Genomic DNA, 18,661 nt, shown 5'->3' with positions numbered 1-18,661 from the left:
CCCGACGATATTGTAAGCTGGCAAACTTGGTCTACTTAGTTAATAATATAGATTGATAGTCCTTGCATAAAGCTAGTCCATGATGTATAGCGACCTGAAGTTTAGTTTCCTTGTTGTAGAATAGCTACGAATACAGACATACTAAAGCTCTTCGTCTTGCGCTTATCAAAGTAAACGCAAAACTGAACAACAACAAAATCTTAATTTCTGTCTTTATGTTCCATGTTAACAGATTTTTAACATGTATATTAAAGCCCCACTGTCCTACTTGTAGCTACTTGCTCCCTCTATATAGAAAACTTCCCCAATCGGTGCCTGTTGGTCCCCCATGATCCTATTTGTCTTATGTTAGTTGAGAGCTGAGTTAATGAGATAGCCACCTATCAATGACCTCGCTGTGTGGTCTAATCCCCTCTGGCCAAGTAGTATTGACGGTCTTTAAAGGAAACTTCTTTTGTCCCCATTTTCTCTCATTCTGCTCTTAATCTACTCCTGAGCATGGTCACATTAATTTATTATTACTTTTACCTTTACTATTACTTTATGACTGGCAGGGTACCAGTAGTATATCCAGGCGCTGCAGGTATGCTCCAACATAATTTACTGGTAGAAGTGTGTCCATATTTAGATTTAAAAAAATAAATGATTATGGAAAACAGACTTCTTGTCCATACTTCAAATCAAAAACATGTGGATCTCAAAGTCGTTTCATGAATGAAAAAAAAGTAAATCAAGGTGATTATAAAATCAACAGGGAAAGAAAACGTGAGACAGAACATTGGAGAAAGGAATGGAAAGCGATGAAGCGTATGTAGCACGGTCTTTGGATATTTATTTCAAACAATTTCCTTTAGGGTTTAATGACCTTTTTCTCTTAATATAAAGTCCATGAGAGAAGTCAGAATAAGAATAAATCCCTGAAAATGCAAGGAAATATCCGGAAGGCAAGCCGTAACCTTCTGTAAAAGATAGTTTATAGACTTGCTGACTCGAAGCTTTCCTTCTGTCATGCACAGATATGGAAAGAATAATGTGAAAGTTCCGAAGAAGAAGAAAAAGAGAAGAAGAAAAACACAATTCCCAAAGGAGACAAAATAAAAACACTACCATTCTTGCGTATCTCTACAATTCAGTTGAGTATAACTTACAGTACTTTGATCTCCTTTTTTTCTTTTTTTTTTTACTCATTTATTTAAGTGGAGAAAAGCTTATTTTCAAACTATTTTCTCGGGCTGAAGTGGTGGAGGCGACGTGGACAGCTAATTGCCATCTATTAATGTGTTTTTAAAGCATTTATTTGCATCTATACAGTAACTACTCAAATTTGACATATCCCTTCCTGTTTATTCAGATTTTCGTTCTTTTAAAAAATGTTATTTCTTCCCTGGAGGTATAGGCGATAATTGGCCACTTGTGCATGAGCGATTATACTTCTCTTGCTCTTCAGCTGTCGTCCAAACTGCGTTCATAACTTGAAAGTTAGTCGTGATGTTAACACCTTTTATAATGTCCACCTTGTTCCTTAGGTGTGCAGTCCGCGTTTTTCGGCCTGTGAAGACCTGTGATAAGTTTTAAATTTGTACCCAAGACTATGCAATAGGAACACACCTATATAGAGGTGCAAACGAATCACAGCAATATCCCATCGTGTGAACACGACAACGTCTTTTGAAGGGAAGGTGCCCCTTTATCATTTTTTGTTTGGGGGGAGTCTCATTAAAACATAACTAAACATAATCCTCTCACTCTGTCAGATGCTCCTCTCGTAGCCTTCGATGCATCTTGATAAATGAAAAGGACTCGCAGTGAAGGCACTTTTTTGGCCGTCGTAAAACGTAACCCCAATACAATTATAATGATTTAAGTGTGAGTCGACAAGGATTTTCATCTCAGTCAGACTATTGTCAGAGATGATTCACCTCTACGCCAGTGCAACCTCACAAAATGCGAACTTTCCTTTTGAATTATAAGGACCTTAATCTATTCGTCCTCGTATTCAAAAGGCTAAATCGCGCTTCATTATTGTATTTGACTCAAACAAAATGCACGTAGCTTGATAATGCCCATTTTAGCCCACCCATATCACCCTTTGATAATGTTTTAAAGAAATATCCCTTCATTTTTGTATTTATTCATGTATTACTTTATTTCTTTATTTATTCCGAAAAAAAAATTTCATTTATCTTTCATCCATTAATTTATCTATTACTTATTTTTTGTATTCGTTATTCATCATTTATGAGTTTATAATTTATTCATCTTCTCATTCATTCATTTATTAATTTTCTCTCTTTCTTTATTGTTATAGCATGTCGTGGGGTTATGGGTGAGCCCCCCCCCCCCCCCCCGTTTTCAAAAGAATGTTCATAACTTTGAAATAGATGTTGTTGCTTTTTTATAAATGAAACCTTCAATTGAAATCGATAGCTCACAATTCATGTCTTCTTCTTTTTTCCAAAACAGTTTAGAACTTTACGGCTCATGTTAATTTCTTTGTCACTGAACTATGACTTGTATAATAAAGCATTCTCTCTCCTAACAAACAGACCACCCGACTAGAGATCATTTGCTAAAAAGCACTTTACAAGTTGAGGCCAGTGAGAAAGGAAGAGAGAGAGACGGGGATGAGGGGCAGAGGTACACAGATGCACATAAAACAGACAGGTAGACATAGATATACAGACAGAGACAGACAGACAGACAGACGTCAATACATAAATTTAAAAAAAAGCTATATACAGAGGTAGAGATTTAGAGGAATTGTGGTGCTTGAATCACATATAATTACCATCTTTGAAAGGGAACAAAATATTTCGGTTTTTAGCGAGGTTTTATACCGAATATCGTAGATCTACCAATTTTATTGTTAGCCCTGTTTTATATCATTCACGAATTTGCCGGGAGCTATGCTTTGCCACATTTTATTGTATTCTTTGTCAATAAGGGTATTTTGACGACTGTTATCTCTTTCCAAATGATGTCATAGTGTACATGAAACTGTTGTGTGCATAGACGCAACATTAGAAGAAAGACCTTGCTTTCACACTCATTTCTATGCATACCCAATGACTCGTGAAATGTTTGGTGACAAGGGGAGATTTTTGACATGGACGTGACATTATTTTGATAGTTTCCCGCCATTAGCATTAGACACAGCGAAATCCCGAGCGCAGTACAGGAGAGTGTGTCCATGCAAAATTGAAATGTCCGTATACTTCGTTAAACTGTCCTTAAACCGGCGTCGGGTATAATTTTTGTCTTTAATCATCACTGTAAAAAGAAATTCTTTGGGCTTGTAATGTCTCGATCAAAATAGTTTATACGACTTTAAAAAAAAAGATTTATAGTAGCCTACCCAAGAAGGTCAAGATTGTTAGTCTGTAGCGCAAACACGTAACATGCATTTTAATCGTGTTTAGCCTATGTAATAAAGGCTAAAGTTATGTCCTGCAAGATTCCTTATTCAATCAGGTTTGGAAACCTGTCTTGTCCATACGGACCTTATTCCTGGTTCATTTAGGTTCTAAAACGCGTATGGATGCCCTCTATACAGACAGTTCTCTCTGAGTCTGATCATAGCCATTCAATTAACTTGTTGTTGTGTCTGTATCTGTCATTATTGAATGCCTGATCCCCGTATACACGTCTTTCCAATCAGTCGTATCATGGACTGTCCATGAATTGTACAGCTAATCAAAGTGATTAGTTTGAAGCTCCCCATAAACGTACCCACAACACACAGTGTAGATTTAAAGGCCTGCTCCGTCGATGATAAAATTAATTATATATTTCATAAATGACGTAAGTGTGATAGTGCATGCCGTCGGTATAGAACGTTGGCTTATCATCATATATTCCCTCGGAAAGGACGTAGGTATATGAAGTAGGCCCTAAATCTGTTAAAATTTCACTGGGAGAGGCACTACTCATGCAAAAGAATGAACAACAATGGCATGCGTGGACCCTTGTGGCAAATTAGCCTTGTGCTAGACAAGTTATCCAATTAGCTACATGAATGTCGATAAAAAGCCCAACAAAACAAAGATACAAACAAACAAGGGGATTGGCTGTATGTGCGCTAGTGCCCCCCCCCCCCCCCCCCCCCCATCCCTCCGGCAGCACTAGTATGGTTTCAGGTCTACGTTTTGCTTGTCTAGAAAACATACGATTGCTTTCATATAATTATGTAGCACTCAATTGTAAAGTAAACATTTTATCAAAATATCATCCAATAGCTGCAGTTAAACAGTGGTGATGCTCAAACGTACAGAAGAGGTGCGCACGATCGAACGCACTCACGAGACGACACAAGAAGCCTGTTCGCAGAGGTCGTGCATCTCGAAGCAATCACGAAATAGTGCACGGTTTGGCTTCCGCAGAACCGGTCAACTCAGTTCGACGCTAGCTGGCAGAGGCACCGGCTAAATTATCAACCAAGTTTGGTTTTTCCCTATGTCATTCTGGTCGGGTCTTTGCCAGGCCATGCTGCACCTCCATCAAGCCATCGTGATGCATTGATGCAACGAAACTCTGTCTTGAAATAACTTTTCTGGATGTGAATTGCAATATCTCGTTGGCGGATCATGGCTATATTTCGGAGCTTTTCTTGTACTTGGATTGCAATAGGAATGTGCTGTTACTATTTTACTGTGTGATTAGTCAGTCGAATTGGAGTGTTACCATTTGATTTTTCTCCTGTTCAGCTGATCCACTCACGTCACTTACTGTTTTATTTTCAAATTTGGATTTTATTCATTTTGTGTCATTCACACCTTTGGAGTAATATTCTTCGTTTAAAAGGTAAGTTAATTAATCTAGTTGTTAGAAAGACACAAAGTTCTTTATTATAATGTATTCATTTTTTAAAAAAAATTTCTTCATAGAGTTAGGTCTTTTTACGTTAGGACGAGATTGGAATTTCTGGTTGTCCGGTCGACCTAACCTAACATTGATCTAATGTTTGTTTGTTTGTTTGTTTATTTGTTTGAATAACACGAATGTGTAGTTGTACAAAAACAACAACGTCCTGCTTTTTAAATAATTGTACCCAACAATTAGTTTTGAGGAGATACTAAACTGTATGTATTACAAGTTTTCAGGGTTACACCAAATGGACCTTTCATTTTCAAAAGAAATAAGAGTCCTTAAAAGAACTGATAAGCTCTTTTTCCTTTGCAAAACTTTGCCTACAATTTAACTGTTAGTTCGTTCTGAATAAGGTTTTACCGTATTTTAATTTGAAAATTCTCGCTTTTCAAACGAACAAGAAAACGTCTAGACCAACTATTTTCACAAAAGTTCTCATAAAGTTTTCGACTGACATGACAGCACTCTATACGCTCTCGTGTACCTTTTTTGTTCATTGACGGAAGGATGGTGTTATCTATTTATGATACATGATTATCGTTTGCTGGGATGCAACGGGGTCACTGTGTGCAGTCAGTCCTTTTAGTTTTAGGTATTCGTGTTTTTCTGGTATAATAAGAAGATAATTTATGCACTAGCAGTTGAAATAAAGTCTTGACCCGCAGTAATAAATCAAAAAGGGCCTCGTTGTTTTGTTTATGGATGGATCTTCATAAAAACCCAAGGACGTTTTAACGGTGTTCATGATTTCGAATAAAAAGGACATAAACTCGGTTGCAATATTCGTCACCTCGTCTGACAGCCAGTACCATAAATAAACCGTAGAGGTGTAGAGGCTTTTGTGTATTATGGCAACCCGAGCACGGTCTGGTCTTTCTCTGTTAATACCTGTTCAATTTCAAGGGTGAGGCCCTTAAAACGAAGGCCCTTTTAAGAACGAAGGCTCTTTTAGTTTTTCTTCTCACCTTGATATTGTTATTTTCTTTTGATGAAGTCGGGAAAAGCCCACTTAAAATGATTGATCGCTTTGAATGCAATATTGCCCCGTAATGTCTCATCAAAAAAATATTCCCAGGTTTGTAGAACCAGTGTTTATCATTAAAGGCATTCCGGATTTTAGCTGAGCTAGCTTAGGTGCCTGTATATATTAAAGAGTCTTGAGCTACATAATTTGAAATTTGGCACATTAATGGGGGCACCCCCACCCAACAAACATGCTCCCTTTATCATATCAGCCTAATATTTTTGTGTGCCCTCCCTCCTTTTCTTTATTCCAGTTTTACAAAATCCGTAGTCCGGCTGCATATTATTTACAATTGGGTTAAATTACAAAATTATCGCGAATGATTTTTATATTCATATATATATATATATATATATTTGTATGTATTATTCTTTCTTTTTTGTATTGATTATGATTATTTTTGTGGAGGCGGGTCTGCGGTGTGAGTGGGGGCGTTAGCCCTCCCCTCCCCCATACACACACAGACGTATAGACCTGATGATTTAAAACAAAACGAAAGTCGGGTCCCCAGGAATTCAGGTATAGGCTCGATGTATCTGATGGAGGCCAAATGATACGTCATGCGGAGTGCATTATAAGAGTCACAAGGCTGTATACCTTTCCGTTTACGTTCCATTGGGTTAGCCGCCAGGTGTATGTTTATGGGAATAATCATGATTTCATTAGGAAATACAATCATGATATCGGGAAATCAAATCCCTAGGAATCATATTATTCATAGGCCTAAATGGATCATATACATAATGGAGGTAAGTGTTTATAAGATCTGTCTGCACAGCCTTCTGTTAAGGTTCGATTGGGTTAACCGGCGGGTATATATTTGAGAAAGGTACTGAATAATTATCATTAGGGAACGCATTCTTATTACCGTCTACAGATTAGATGTGTTATGTTCGTTGTGGTCTCTTTTATATTGTTGTAAACAGACACACTAAGTTAAAGCTACTTATATACAGTGCGTCCCAGCAAAACGAAACCGAGAATTATCGATATTTTATCATAACTTAATCACAATTATAATTAATAAATGACACCTATTTGTAAAGCTTACATCTACCTCTTTAATTTTATACCACTCATATGATGCATATTTCACGCATGAGTGATTACAATTAATTTGAAGAAAGGGTACCAAAAAGTCATTTGGCAGACGGTATCTGAATTTCAAAGAGGAAATCACATTTTTAGAAAGTTCGTTTTTTGCCCTTTCATATGACACCTCATTCAGGAAAAAGGAGCTAGAAATAAAAAAAAAATTATGTTTATTTAAAGTAATGCTTGCACTTCCAAAATTGTTTTAAACGAATTCTTTTTCACTGGCTGCCTGCCGTAGCAACAAACAGAATTGACAAAAGACTTAACTCCGTTTCGTTGACGATCAGCCATAGACTAAAGACTCACTATACATGCATGACATACTAACCGATCGAACTACTGCTATCATTTGCTGTGACAACGTTCTTTTTTGCAACATATATTTTTAAAAGCTATCTTCTCAATCCTGAAATTCCTAGCCATGAAAGTTACCCCTAGTCCTCCCGGAAAAGTACAAAACATAAAGAGAACGATCTGATGTCCTTTAATTTTTCGTAGGAGTTGAATTTAGCGAATTATGTCATTTATGCAAGCAGAGAGTCAGTGTTTTGACGGACAGGAAGTTAATTCTTTAACTGATACCAACGGGGGAATTTTGGCATGCGTGTGCTTTCAATTTTAATATTTGATCAAATTAATATATTTGTAATGTACTTCAAAACGGATTAGCACTTAGCGTTTGCAATGAAGGCGTTCCTTTGACAAGCATAACAGGGAGACTGTTTGTTGAAGCACCGTGGTGAACCGCAAAAGAAGTACAGCGCCGCAGTAGGATAAACCTCCGACTGATCTTTGACCATTTTTTGTGGTTTTTAACTATTTTTTGACATTTTTCATGTCATTGTGACCAGGCCGTGTGAGGAGTTTAGCCATCACACGATGGGTATGGAAGGCAGCTAGCTACGTGTGGACTTGAATGAGAGGGGTTGGGATGAAGGCAAATATTGTTTTCATGTCAATCATTGTCAAAAGTCTCAGGTTTTAAAACAAATACTGTAATTCACAATGATACAAATCTGTTAGACCAGGACCATCGTGGGGGCACTGGCACTGGCATCCGGTGAGGGGGCGGCACGGGAAATAGACACTGGTCGATAAAACACAAAGTAAGGATGCTTGAAGTTTTGAACGCTCTAGAATCATGGGAGATGGTTTAGGGGGCTATATCATTTACCGTTCACCTTTTCTTTCTCCTTCCTTTCTTTTCTCTCCCTTTCTCTCTCTTTTTTTTTTTTGTTGGGGGGGGGGGGAGGGCGGATGATGGAAATGCATGCGGCCCCATGCACCACGTGTATAACTACGTCACTGTTGAACAAATCTTGTATCTAGACAACAAAAGGATAGTAAATGACCCGTTGTAGGGTAATTAAACCTGTTACCAATTACGGTTTTGTCTTGTGGTATCCAAGCTGGGTTCATTTAGATGTCATTATACTGATTTGGAATAGACTGGCTATTTTAAGGAATCTGTCGTAATTTTGATGAGAAAATTCAGATGCATTTTTAAGTCATGTTGACACCTTATAGATATAAGCTATATAAACGAGGTTTGTCGCATGTGTTCTGAGAAGTGTAAAACATGATACTATTTGGAACATATTTGGCAATGTTGGGAAAACGGCAAAAAACAAAATCCCACAAATCTATCTAAAAGACAAACATTTTCTGTAAAATAGAAGATGCATATTTCTCTGCTAAGTAAATATGTAAAGCAGAAACAGTCATAATGAGGCTCAGCCAGTAATATCATGAAGTTGAAAATAAATAGCTACGACAAAGGAGCACAGGTGTTTGTATGTCTTCTTCCAGAATTGTGGAAAACTAATTTACCAATCTCAATGAATATCACTGGCAAATTTAATATTGATAAGATAAATTAATGTTTGTACACTGGTTAAAGATCTCGATTAACTCCTTGGCTCACTTTCCAAATTTTGTACTATTTTAATCATCTTTAATATAGAAGAAGAATAAATCAGGAAAACAACACGTGCAGATCAATACTGTATGATATGAGAGAAGTTATGAGCTATGACTGGTATAGATAGAAAAGGAATTGATTAATGTACGTGACTTGCGACTTTGACTGAAATTATTGATACCTTGCCTGTGCTTTATCTTTTAAGACGTTTGCGTGCATAGAGAATGAGCAGGTGCGAAGGAAGTATGGTGTTCCACTGGAACTCAAAACCCATCCGCCCTCTCTACCTCTCTCTCTCTCACTTTATCTGCATAACACTCGAACACGCACATTCTACTCCCCCCCCCCCCCCACATCCTCTCTCTCTCTCTCTCTCTCTCTCTCTTTCTCACTCTCCTTCTTCATCTTCACCCTCTTTGCTTCACCCTCTTTGCCACACGCATTCCTTTTTAATCCTTTTATATTCTGTCTCTCCGGTGTTTCTCTGTCTTTCTCTGTCTCTCTCTATCTCCCCCCCCCCCCCCCCTCTCTCTCTCTCTCTCTCTCTCTCTCCCTCTCCCTCTCTCTGCCTTGATGAGGGTAACGCACTCTGATGCTTCTCCATCTCGTTAAGATGTTCACCTTAATTTTGATTCACATAGCGGGCCAAATAGCTTTCATGTCGATTGAGATATCAAAGTATTTTACCAACATCTCTTTTCCCCCATCAACTGCTTTCGTCACGAGAAGGATATTAAACCGTTTCCTAGCAATATAGGGTCAATCAATATTGTATCTAGATGTGTATACCTTGATTGTATGAGCTGGCTAAACCACAATAGTTTCCCTGATAAATTCGATTCGACGTAGATGTTTCGAGTGTAAATTTGTTAGATATTACAAGTCGAAAAAGTAATTCCATCAAACGATAAATGGCCCACCGATGCCGTTTCGTTCCCGCAAAATAGCAATTGAATCAAATCTATCAATCTCTCTGTCGATTGGTATATTCTATGAGACATGTCATGTGTTTGAAGCAATTTCCGATTCATTTAGTGACGTCTTTCTGTATTATACATTCCTCCCATAACCCTGGCGGTTTAGTGTATATCACTTCATTCGATCGTCGATCTTCTTTATAAAAGATTTAAATCAGAAATTCAAATACTATGATTTATTTTGGTTTCTGAGAAAAAAAATCGAGTTGATTTCGAATGTTGATAAATAGGGATTGTAAATTATTGTAGAGACACTGAATTCACTTTTTAGAATCGAGAAAACTATGCCTAGGAAATGTAGCCATTTTTCACGCCAAGTGAATAATTTTAGTTGAACTTTAGCGTAAGTATTCCATTTCCTATAGGTCCAAATTCAATCACAGAAAAGATATCAAAACACAACACGTCTATTCAGGGCCAATATTACTAGTTTAGTACGCTCGTGGATATGCATATTGTGTTTTCATTATAATGTAATCGGCGACACAAAATACCAATTAGCCGTTTGACCCAATTTCTCAAATTTAGTCCGATTCTATTTGAATGTGAATATTTTTTTTCACCTGGCGTGCAGTATACAAATTGGTCTTACACTAAATAACTGTATAGGACATACAACAAGCATACCCTGTACTTGTAAACAGTTTTAAAATTGTTAAAGAGATGCTGATTTGAAAGACTAAAATATTCAACTGATATAAACTATGTTAGGCCAATACTTTGTAAAGTTTCATACTCATATCGGTATTATATTGTAAACATGCTACTTTGTATGACAGGGGCCAATTGATAATGTCTCTCTCTATAGATAAACCCTTGATATTTGTCTTTGTCGTATATGGACAAACCATCTGGATATCCCTTTTCAGGTTCATTTACATAATACGCCCTGTATTGATCAAAATGCCTGAAATAATTATTTTAAAAGAAAAATTAAGAAAAAGAGTACGAGGATGTCAAAACTATGATATTAATTGTTTCTTTAGGGTTATTAAAGATAAACTTTAGTACTGGTGATGCGATTGCATTGTGAAAGAAAAGGTGTGGAAAGGATCAGAAACAGTTGATCATGTAGCATGTAAGTATTGCTGTGCACTGCAAGGTTCTGGAGTCATCAAAATCATAATAAATTTGATCGAGTCTTGGTAAAGTAACAAGCACTCACATAGAAAGCTATATATGGGACAACACACATGATGTCGGGGCTAGTACTACCTTGATTTCCTTGTCTTTCTATGCTCATTACTCAGCCAGTATACATTTTCTTCCAAAATTGTTTGGCACATGTCATTTATTTGTAATCTTGAACATTCAGTGTAAGTTTCGTTTGATTATGTGAGAATTTTTTAATTTTTTTTACCAGTACTGGAGTTTATCTTTAAAATGGTTAAAAGTCCATGTAAAGCTCATAAAATGGGCAAAGCTTCAGAAGTAGGTGTTTGCTAATCATCTCATCCACTTTTTCCTCTCTCTCTCTCTCTCTCTCTGCGTGTTTTCTCCCAATTCGAGGTACATTCGTAGCACGATATGACACCTTTCTATTGTGTCTTAAGTTCTCTTTTTTTTAAAGATTTAGTAAGGTGTGAGAACACGTTTTATTATGACGTATTTCATACATATTCTTGGAAAGTGAACATTCAAAAGCTTTGTTTATCTCTAAATTTCTGACTCTGTCCATTGAGGTGTTTGTCTCACCTGCCTGCTCTTTCTAAGCATTTCTCTCTGCCTCTTTCTTCCTTTCTCTTTCTTTCTTCTCTACCCCCCCCCCCCCTCCCCTCCCCCTTTCAATTTCTAGACAAGCACGCTAGGTAAATTCGCAGCACGACGGAACACCTTGTCATTGTGTCAAAACTTGCCGCCGGTAACCATTTTGTAACAGATTGGTGTGAGCAAACTCATTTTCGTACACGAATCTTTTCATTCATTCTTTAGAAAGCCAATCGCTGGCAATCCCTTTCAGTCATAATTTATGATAGTGATTCATGATCCCTTTTTGTAACCTAGAAGATCAATAGTGATATAATATTTCACAACTATTTCTCTCTTTTTTTTCTTGCTACCTCCAGCCTTGTTCGTCTGTCTCTTTATCGCTCTATATTCTATTTTCTTTCTCTCTTCTCTTTTCTCTCTCACTTAAAGGTAAAGACCAGTTATGGTCATGCGATTGCATTGTGAAAGAAACGTTGTGGAATCGATCAGAAAAGGTTGATCATCTAGCATCTAGCATCTGCAAGGTTCTGGAATCATCAAAATGATAAGAAATTTGGCCCATTCTTCGTAAAGTTACAAGCACTATACACAGAAAGACGTATATGGGACTGCCCTATATCTCTCACAGACCATGAGAGAAACAAATTTACCAAATATATGAATTAGTAGGCGGTTTCCCGGCAAATTTTTTATCATCATGTATTAGTCAAAACATATTCTTTCACATGATTGGTAATGAGAGCTTCCATTTTATTTTTTGAAATTGGGGCGTTTCCAATACTGGTCTTTAACTTTAATACAATGTCTCATGTGTTTTTATGCCTGTCACTTGCTTCGCCCTTGTCTCTATAGGCTATACATTTCTGCCTCCATCTTCTATCTCTCTTTCCAGACTCTTCCTCCTCGTTATCGGCCCCCACTCACTCTCTCCTTCACTTCTTTACTTCTCTCTTTGTCATCTCTCTTTCTGTTTTTTATTATCAATCTTTGCCAACTGTCTGTCTGTGTCATTCTCTCTCTCTCTCTCTCTCTCTCTCTTATTTCGAGGTCGTTATCATTTTTCTGAAATACCAGCTTACCAGGTACGCCCATGTACTTGACTTGACCTTGCATAGGTGCTAGACGGAAAAAATGTTGTTTATTGGGAGAAGCCAGACTGCGTAGATCTTTTCAAATCCACACCAGACAAATTCCTTCTGACTTTATGACATTCATGCGAAAATAATAGAAGTTTGTATTGCACTAATGAGACGTTTTCCTTCACAGAACATAATTCAAATGTGATAAAATATGAACGTCTTTGTATGCACGGAAGCAAGACTGAAATCGTTCTTTGTTATTGTACCACGTTACAAGAAAGAAAAAAGGGTCTTTATAACATTATGAAAGGTGGAGACTGTCTTCTATGTTTAGCCAGATACACACCAGGATCACGTTTTATACAACTTGATATGAGTAACAAGTTACGATAAATCGCGGCATCCGATTGGCTGAGAGCAAATTTGTCATCGATATTTAGCATTTGTTAAATAAATTTCATATAATGGCCGTGCCCCAAACATCTCTGTTAACCTATTATTATCTTGATATTGTTGGCCCAAAAATGACCAGACAACCTGCTAAATCTGCGAATCGGAGGGAATCCTTAGCGGAAAGGGTGTATTTCCCGTTATAGGAAATACTCGTGGGTGACGCTATGTCTACGTAAAGAAGTACAGAAAAAGCAGTCGATGTGTACCAAAAGTTGGCTTTAAAGGTATGATTTTCAAAGTTTTACTAAAGACGAAATGTTTTAATATCTTGTCACAGAATGCAGTCGAATTTTACGGAATTTCAAACGTTACGTTTAAATAACATTTCGCCCGGTGGACTTAAATAAACAGATATACATGTAGGCTGTATCATCATAAGTAAGATTTCGATGTACTTTTATAAATCCATCATCACATGTTTACATACTTGTGCTGAAGCTTTTAGATAATTAAACATTCCTGTTACAGTCAATTATTATATACATTTCAACTTCCTATTGATCCAAATATCTCCATCTATAAAATTTGAATATTTATTTCATAGCCTCCTGTTACAATTTAGAATCACATTTGAACAGTGCTTCGCGAAGTAGGGCAGTAGTTGAAACCACCTCAAGCACTATACCTTTAAAGGTTTTTGGTGAGAATCTATTTTTTCTCCTCGCTGTCCTTCTATCTCTTTTCTGCTGACGTCATTATGAAGTAGGTGATGAGTAAATTCTTGAATAGCTGGCTTGGCGGGTTGGTGTTATCCAGGGTGCTCTCGTTCCGGCTTACCATTCATCCGTAGCTTTTCTCGTGTAGTTGTGAGATCGAGGATTTGTTGGCACGTCCTTGTGGTTCTTGTTCAGTGTGGTGGGATTACATGGGAAACAACCCTCCTGCATCTTGCTATGACTGTTTGTATTCTTGTTTGTTTACTTCTCCCACGGACATGTATCAATCTTGTCTGACTTGTGACGTCTGGAAAGGCCACTCGACATAGTCTTCCCTTAATACTTTTAGTTTTAGAGATTCGAACCCCGAGCCCGAACCACGGGGGCATGAGCGTAAGGGCACTTCACCACGGGGGCTGTGGTCTTTCTTAGCCCCCTTTGTCCGTTTAAAACACCACTTTAAAACCTTTCATCATCGTTAAGGGATATGTTTGTGTGCTTTACTCCTCCCTTTCTGTTCAATTCCTATTAATCTTGAAAAGTAGATAATCCTAGCTAATTTCTTAATTTTGTACTAGATATCAAAATAATGTAATGGCCTATACAATACCCATTCACACAATCATCTTTCAATCTTTCGTGGCTCAGCAGAGGTGAACATTTTGTTAACTCGAAAGAGCCTAAATCAGGTAAAACATAACGTATACGTTAGGAGATTGCATGGCATCCTTTTCGAAATATATGTCGCATGCCCAAATACTTTTTTTTTTTTTGTAACCAATGGGTGGGATGATATGTGACTGTGCAACGCCCTAGCCCCTTATCCCTGGACATACTGTACAATCATGGACCTACTACGAAAATATATGCCTGGGAAAAGGTATTTCCTAATACCCATGTAATTGAATTGCAGGAGGAGAACGAGAGGAACATGTAAATATTTGTAAAACTCAGGCAAACGGGCAAATAGAATGAAAATAGTCTCGTTTGAGGATAAGGGTGAGAGACCCGGGGTTAGTTACATACCTCACTCCCAGTCCAGATGTAAGAAAAACAGACGACCAATACAAAGAAGACAAGCATGTCAAGAGGATTCGAAAACTTTCATTTCCCCTGAAAGGTTACGTTGCCCATGGGGGCTTGGGAGTATGTCATCGGGCCAGGGTACGGCTAAACCCTAGTTCAATGTCCTCTTCGACAGCCGCATGGAACTTTTTAAAAAAGAGGGGGCAACCACCTACCTAACCAGACTCCTAAACTAAAGAAATTAATGCAATCATTTATGTAGGTATTTATATTAATTAGGGTAGTTAATGCAATACTTCAGTCGCACCGACCTGTCTCCAAAACCTACAAAACATCGACATCGTCTTGGCAATTAACTCTTTTCTGTTGCCACACCAACAATCTCCCTGTCCACATTTTATTTATCGTAGGATAGATATAACGAACATTTTAAATATATTTAACTGTTTCCAGTTAAATGTATTTATATCGGTTTTAAAAAAGTTGTCATAGAGCTAATCAAGACCGGAAATTAGTAATTTTGCAAAGCCATTGTAATTCTCTAAGCAATCCTTCTGCAAACTGGATGTGCCTATTGTGTTGTGCAAAATGGCACATGTGGCAAACGAGCGACAATGCAGAGAGGCAAAGAAGGCAATCGAAATGTTAAATATAGCTTTTTGTCTGTTTCGTTGTAGGTCTGGTGTCGGTTTTGTCGGTGTAGGTATAAAGGGAGTTCCACAAATGGGGAAAGAAATTTTTCATGTAGAGGTGATTAAAACGTATTTGAATATTCTGCGACAAAATGCGCAAAAATATCTTCATTTTTAATAGGAACAAGATACGAAGAAACATCCATCTTTTATTATTTCTATCTGTCGACGATTGAAAAACCCTCCCTTTTCGAACCGACCAATACTTTGTCCCATCGGACAATAGTGTTAACGTTTTTGTAATGTGTCCTTCAATGTTTCTTTAAAGGCAGGCTTTACTACTTCAGCTAGAAGGGATTAGACCACCCAGCGAGCCAGTGAGGTCACTGTGACAGATGGCTATCTCATTAACTCAGCTCTCATTTAAGATAAGAAAAAGAGAATCATGGGGGAACCACAGGCACCGATTGGGGAAGTTTTCTATATAGAGGGAGCAAGTAGCTACAAGTAGGACAGTGTGCCTTTAAACCATGGACCTATACGAAGAGCAAACTTTTCCATTTTGTTAATATGGTTCTCTCTTTTAACTTAGGAAAAGTTGTGTGAATCTAAAGCAACTGCAAAATGTGAACATTGGGACTTATTTACCCCGGGTTCTGAGAAATACCTTCTTGATGTGAAGAGAGAGAGAGAGAGAGAGAGAATAACAAAATCCCTCCGTCAGCATTATGAAACCAAATAACCTCAACAGATATAAAAGAACCCTGGCAAAGAGCTAAGTGGTTTCAAATTCTTGAGAATACAATTCTTAAATCCCTGCTACCGATCCTCATCGCTCGAGACAGAAATCAAAGCATTGTGTTACAGAATACTGTAACAGTGTAAGGTTAATACTTTAGCTTAAACCATTGCGATACTAGACTAGTTTAACTCGTGCAAACACAAAATGATACGAAAATTAATTGTAATGTACTTCATTCAGCAAATCGCTTGTTCAATATTTTAATTTCAATATTAGTCATTATATTCTTGTTTTTATATGAACTTTACTATTTTGTATATGTATTGTTTTTTAATATTCATTTGGAAATTGAATACTTGACCATACTATGCCATTATCATATCATTACCATAACGCATAAATGCGAAAATTGGTCGAATGATAAAGAAAACAATATTAACTGACAAAGCGCCATTAGCGTTTTTATAAGCGCTTTATATAAAGACACTCATAGATGAATGAATTTCAATCGAGAAGGAAATGTAGAAAGATCACTCATCGCTAGAATAAAGCTGACATACATCTCATATCTCAATCGATTTGTGACGATTTATGTTTATGACAAATACTCGGATATTATGCTCGAAGTTTCATCCACGACTTTCATTGGGCAATACCAACTCAATCCTTCAACTCAAGGGCGAACCTTGAGCCTATTAGTAATACCCCTAAAATAGTAGCGTGTGAATTTTCTTATTTTTCTTATTTTTGGTGAAAGATGAATTTAATATGAGTTGAGTTTTCGCGTCGGAGATACTGGCATAAGTTTCACCCTTGTAATATTCTACGAAGATTTAACTTTCAGTATTATTATATAAGAGGACAAATACTTAAAGAAAAAATTAGGGGAAATTACAGAACTGTGATTTTAGAGAATATTTTGTTTTGTCTACTGTTTCCATATAGCCATACATATTTAAAATTAATTTATATGACATGCCTAGTAACATTTTAATTTAAATATTTACAAAGCCTAAAAACTATATAAAGACTATTATAAGCTACATGTATGTACTTTCGGAGCACTTCAGCACCTCTGAAAGATATTACTTCGCAATGTTATGTAAGTTAAGATTGTTCTTCTGTCTCAAATATTGAAGTGCGCCTAAGAATCCTTTCACTATATGTAATTAAACAAGGATCCACCATGATAACCAGTCACGTACATGTACATTTGACCACTAAAGTGAACAAATTAAAGTGAAAAATATCTTTAGTCCACCGTACAGCTCTATTTGAGAATCTGCTTTATAGCGACAAACACCTTGAAGACTCCTTATTCTCAAAAGCCATGTTGTAGGCAACAAGTCGCATCTTGTACGCCCTCACATATCTTGTCACATTAGGGATTGGAATCCCATCACATGCTGTGTTTTAGTAGGTCACCTGTCGCCCACGCTGATGTCATTTGTTACCTCCCATCTGAGCTGCAGTGGGACTACAACCACTGATCTCTAATATTAGGGTTAATCTAATGGAGGCCATCCCCATTTCAATACAAGAGAATTCGGTCACAGCCGAGACGGGATCGCAAATGTTGCGGCTAATGTCCCATTAATGCGTTTAGGAAGTCATTAATCACTATTAAACGCAGTCTCTGAAACTGTTTGTCATTTTGTTTTGATGGTCATTTGAGTATTAATCACAGTTAATCCTACACCTCTTCACATATGTAAGATATGATATCAGTCACTGCTCAGCTGCGAAGCCGGAGGCACAAGGGGAACGTGCCCCCCCCCCCCCCCCCCAAGAAAAAACACCCAAATGTCGCATAAATCAAGCTCACATTATACAGTATATTATACTGTGCAATTTGTGATCGGGTTTAGATGTAGAATGACGCAAATTCAATACAGTAGTATTCGGGCGTTATATCACCGAGATAATAATGCAGAGCCGCCTGCTCCAATTATCATTAATAAGTCTACCCCCGTCTTCAACCTAATTCATTAAACCTTCCGCCACTTGGCAAATCTCGGGTAACGCCTTCAACTATGTAAAGATAAAGTTGAGTTCTGGTCATATACAGGTCGAATAAACTGCCTCGAAGAAAAGTCTGTTATCCTGTTATGTACAACATAAAAAGTCGTTTCTACTATGGGATTTTTTAATCATTAACATTATACACAACTCAATCTCACTGGGGGTAAATGTCTCATATTAGAATGTGGCATGAATGTTGAGCCAAAACACTTTATCTAATTCCTATCATTTTGAATACGAGGGCGTTTTGAAAAGTGACCCTCTTCAGAGAACTTATGTATTTTGAATGTGATATTCTTCGAAGTGACATAAAAAGATTTAGAAGGCTCCAAAAACAATTTTGTCACCATTTCCAGAAAACAGAATGCTGTTTGATCGCAAAAAGTGTGTTATGGGGTTACATAAACAAATATGACGTCGCAAAGTAAATACATTTAAGGGCTCCGCACACCAATTAC

At 37.3% G+C, this 18,661-nt stretch overlaps 1 protein-coding gene across 1 annotated transcript in view; it reads left to right on the top strand.

Moving 5' to 3' along the window:
- Positions 1 to 4,304: 4,304 nt before the first annotated feature.
- The window catches only part of LOC115929591 (72 kDa type IV collagenase-like), a 35,583-nt gene continuing 21,226 nt past the window's right edge, over positions 4,305 to 18,661 (top strand). Inside the window, exon 1 of the mRNA XM_030999109.1 lies at positions 4,305 to 4,800. The gene's annotated coding sequence lies outside the window, so the exon portion shown is untranslated. The remainder of the gene's footprint in view (positions 4,801 to 18,661) is intronic.

This window comes from Strongylocentrotus purpuratus, unplaced genomic scaffold (genome assembly GCF_000002235.5).
Source record: "Strongylocentrotus purpuratus isolate Spur 01 unplaced genomic scaffold, Spur_5.0 spur5_contig_861, whole genome shotgun sequence".
Taxonomy (NCBI): Eukaryota; Metazoa; Echinodermata; class Echinoidea; order Camarodonta; family Strongylocentrotidae; genus Strongylocentrotus; species Strongylocentrotus purpuratus.
This window is presented reverse-complemented; position numbering and strand designations above follow the sequence as displayed.